Here is a 4,918-nt window from a genome sequence, read left to right as displayed (position 1 = left end):
ATTGGTTAGCTGAAAGACTGGTTTTGTAATGTGCCGTTTCTAACAATAGTGTTAGAAAATGTTTCCTAGAGACCCACATTGTCTTCCTACAAACCCACCATTCCTCCAGAGCAGCAAAAGCAGCCTCCATGTCCTGCCCATCTCTACTTTATAATTAAAATGTTGCTCATGAATCCAAAGTAATCTCCAAGTATTAGCTCCATCAACTGAGGGCCATAGAATAAAATGAAGTGGTGTCTACAAAGCATTGGCAATGTTAAGTGCATAGATGTTAAACTAAAGAAATTTAAAGCAACAGTGTTCATGATCATGCAGTGATGCCTCTCACAACCCTGACACACACTCAAAAGTTTAAGCTTGCATAATGCTTATGTATCTTGTTTGAAACCCTAAAATTATAGTTCAAGTTCAAAACTGCTGATTTTTTAGATGGGTTATTTTTATTATTTTAGAAAATAATTTTATTAATTACTTGAGAATTGAATATGATATATTTGAATGATTCTCACTCCCACTCCTTCCCCAACTCCTCCCAAACCCACCCTCTCTACTCCCTTCCACTTCACGTCATCTTTTATTTTGTTGGTAACAACCCAAGTCCAATTTTGCCCTGTCCGTGTACTCCAGGGTGTGAGCCATTCCCTGAAGCAGGGCCACTCCTCCAGAAGCCACACCCTTAGAGAAAACTCGCTCTTTCCTCCTCGAAACCATCAGCTGTCCAGGGCTCCTCAGTTTCGGGTGAAAACTCAAGAACTATGCTGCTCCATGAAATCCACGCTGGAATGCTGGCTGCCTCGGTCTTGTGTAGGCGGCCACAGCTACCACAGCATTGTGTAGCGTTGCTATAAAGTCCAGAAAACATTGTTTTGTTCCCAAGCTCAGAGTATCTATAACGTTTTCCACTATCAACTTCTTCTTTTCTTGAAAAAAATTGCATAATCTCAGGTAGATAAGTGTATGAAATAGTTCTCTAAGCAGAAATGTACTGGTGGTAAATAATAAACATTTCATTTAAAAACAGCACCTTTACAATTACTTTCAGAAACAATGAAAATATGGCAGTATTGTCTGAGACAAAGACTTACCATAACATCCTGTTGGGTTTATTGTTTCCATCTTTCTCCAACCCTGTAAGATAGCCATCATTGGCCCTGTTTACAGATGAGAAATATTTAGAGAAGCTGTGGTTTGTTCTGGTCACACACCTGTCAGTTAGTGTGATATGGATTCAATCCCAGGTTTCTCTGACTAGCCGGCAACTGCTTCTTAGCAGCAATATGGATGGAAAGTAGTGTTGCCGAATCACTTACCTACTTACACTTTCCAACCAGTAGCTGAGAGGAGTTTGTATCTTTTCAGATTGGGCTAAAGAAGCCTTGGCTTTCCTTAAGAATTCAAAAGGATTGGCTGATTTAATGAATACTCTTTAATTATGACAAAATTATATTTGCATCACTTTTAAACATAAAGTATTGATTTTTGCCTAAATTTTATCTCCCCACTGCTAGTGATTCTTTCCTAAATGCTAATATAATTTTGCATTAATCCATTGAAAGATGAGAATCATTCAAAAGATATAAACTATAGCCTAAATATAAACGCTATGGATGTTTATTCAAATCCCATGACCCACCCCTCAAAAGTCTGCTTGTTCTCCCTCCCTTTGTCCCCACCTCTCTCTGGTTTTAGTTTTCCTTCACCAGGTAGCTTTTGAGCTGAGCTGCATTAACAATACAAATGCTATTATAAACAGCTGGAATATACAATAAACTGCATGGTACTGGAGAACATACTTAAACAGAATCCAGCATCAAACTAAGCTAAGTGTATCAATATTCTAGAAAGAAATTGCCCTGGGTTCAGTCCCTGGAAGAGGGAGAGAGGAAGGGAAGCAGACACACAAACATATGCACACCGAAAGTATTGCTTTTTTACTTTCCTTGCTAGTCATCAGAATCATTCCCCTATCTGCTGTTGCTGGCAGCTAGTCAAGCCCATCCGTCCTTGCTGTTCATTTTCTATTATATCTGAAGTCTGCTTGAATAGTCATAGTTCTGTGCCCAGCTTTGTAATTAGACGAAGTGATGAAAATAACTTCGACTGGAGTCCAATTTTCTTGGCATAAAAATAACTCTTCGAGCTTTCTGATGTAATAAATTATAGAAAACGTGAGGTGGGACTAGGTCTAAAAATGGAGTCTGGCTTGAGCCAGATGCTTCTAAGGGACATAGAGCCATCTTCTTCTTCCTTCTATCGCTGTGGACGCTGGGCCCTTGGTTCTGCAAACCTGAAGAGTTTTAGCTGATGGCCAGCGAGACATGGAACCTTCTTACACACTAGCATGCCTAGCAGTCACCCTGGAGCACAGATAGCTTATTTACAGAGCAGGAGATGGGGATCAAATCTCAGCGCTTCCCTCGGGCCCGCTGTCTTAATTTCTTCTTACCTAACCTATCATATTCACATTTACAGCACACCAGGTAACCGTGGACCTTGGAGTTTGAGTCCTGTCCTTTTAAAAGTCTCATTTGCTCTATTAGTTCTTTGAGTGTTGTATACAATGTATTTTGATAATATCCATCTCCCCTCTCCCAACTCTTCCCAGATCCACACTTCTTCTATACCCACCCACCTCTGTGTCCTTTTTAAATCATTTAAGATCAAATTGTGTTGCCCAAATATTCTTGAATGTGTGGTCATTTTACCTTAGGCTGTACTTTTAGAGGAAATTGTCTCTCCCTCTCCCAGCATCTAACAATTGCCAATAGCTTCATAGCTAGGGTGGGACCCCATGCTCAATTCCCCTCTTCATTCTGAGATTTGGTCTGGCTTGAGCATGCACAGGTTCTATGCATGGGCATGCATGGGTTCTATGCAAGGTCATGCACGGGTTATATGCATGGGCATGCACGGGTTATATGCATGGGCATGCACGGGTTCTATGCATGGGTATGCATGGGTTATATGCATGGTCATGCACGGGTCCTATGCATGGGCATGCACAGGTTCTATGCATGCTATTATAACTGCTGACACCCAGTGGATTAGTCTTCATTTTGCTGCAATCAACAAACAAAATGAATAAATAACAACTTTTCCTAAATGTGTAAAAAAAAATCTCACATTTTCTAACAGTGTGCCAAAAGAGAATTCTTTTCCTTCAGTTTACCAGAAACATTGTTTGTTACTAAAATTAGTATCAAAAATTACACAATGAAACACTTTGACTTAATGTAACTCACAAATTGAAATCAGGATGACAGACTGAAATTCCTAGTAGGTCAATTAAATCTTCTAAACAAATGGAACTGGATGGGATCTTGGTAAATGAGACAAGCATGCCAGAGAGTCCAGACTAGACTATCCGATGCCACACACACACACACACACACACACACACGGCTCCAGAGAGTCCACACTAGCCTATCTGATGCCACACACACACACACACACACACACACACACACACACACACGGCTCCAGAGAGTCCACACTAGCCTATCTGATGCCACACACACACACACACACACACACACACACACGGCTCCAGAGAGTCCACACTAGCCTATCCGATGCCACACACACACACACACACACACACACACACACACGGCTCCAGAGAGTCCACACTAGCCTATCTGATGACACACACACACACACACACACACAAGCTGGCTTCAGAGAGTCCACACTAGCCTATCTGATGCCACTCACATACACACAAGCTGGCACCCAGAGAGTCCACACTAACCTATCCGATGCCACTCACATACACACAAGCTGGCACTCAGAGAGTCCGCACTAACCTATCTGATGCCACTCACATACACACAAGCTGGCACCCAGAGAGTCCACACTAACCTATCCGATGCCACTCACATACACACAAGCTGGCACCCAGAGAGTCCGCACTAACCTATCCAATGCCACTCACATACACACAAGCTGGCACAAAACTGTAAACCATGAAAGAGTATCAAAACTCTCCAGGGCTGGAATACCATCCCTAAAAGTCCCTGGGAAGAGGGAAGTGACCTAGACAGGCAGGATGCTTTTATTCCCTCAACCCCCCTCTGTGTAGCAGAGACACCAGGGCTCCTGGGCTGGCCCTCATTAGGAAAGTGCAAAGAACTGGGACAGCCCCTTGCTGAAGCACAAAGGCCCTTTGCCTCTTTTGTTGGCTCAGAGGCTTCAATGGGCTTCAAAGTTTCAAAGGTTCAAACAGTGTATTTCCAACCAGGCTGGGATGGAGCAGTGCCCAGGGTACTGAGTAGGAAAAACAGTGTCTCTGCCCACTCAGTAACCCCAAGCTAGTGTGGTTCCCCCTCTGAAGGTTAGAACACAACGTTTTATGATCTAAGCCATCACAGGAACAGCGGAGAGCTGGGTGATGAAATTCCACTTTACCCTTCGCTTTCAAATCACTATTTATTACCTGGCAACCTCTGAAAGAATATAAACAACTGTTCTTGAAGACTTCCCGAAACCCACTCTCAAGTATCACACATTCAGGGCAGGCAGCATCCTTTAAAAGCTAAAAAGAGAGCCAGGCCATCTTAGCTGGTGGTTAGAGGAGGCAGTGATGGACAGATACATAAAAGCCAAGTTAAGTGAAAATAAAGGAGAAATGAACCGTTCGGAGGGGGCATGGCAACCGGGAAGCAAAGTCACAGAAGGACTGGGGAAGGTGAGCACCAGTGTTTGTTCCCCTCAGCCGATAGCCAAGTGAGGCGGGTGGATATAGCTGCTGAGAACCCACTTGTCAGGTTGGCTACATTACAGCAGAGGCAGATAAACCTCACTTCCCCCTTTGATGGCAAGCAGATAGTCATCATTTAAAAGGGGCAGTTTTCAAGAGGTAACTTGGTATCAGATGTAATTCACTTACACCCCTGCTCAGCTCCCATGATGCAGCCCT

Source organism: Microtus pennsylvanicus, chromosome 7 (assembly GCF_037038515.1).
Source record: "Microtus pennsylvanicus isolate mMicPen1 chromosome 7, mMicPen1.hap1, whole genome shotgun sequence".
NCBI classification, from domain to species: Eukaryota; Metazoa; Chordata; class Mammalia; order Rodentia; family Cricetidae; genus Microtus; species Microtus pennsylvanicus.
The sequence above is the reverse complement of the archived record's forward strand: the minus strand, read 5'-3'. Positions refer to the sequence as shown.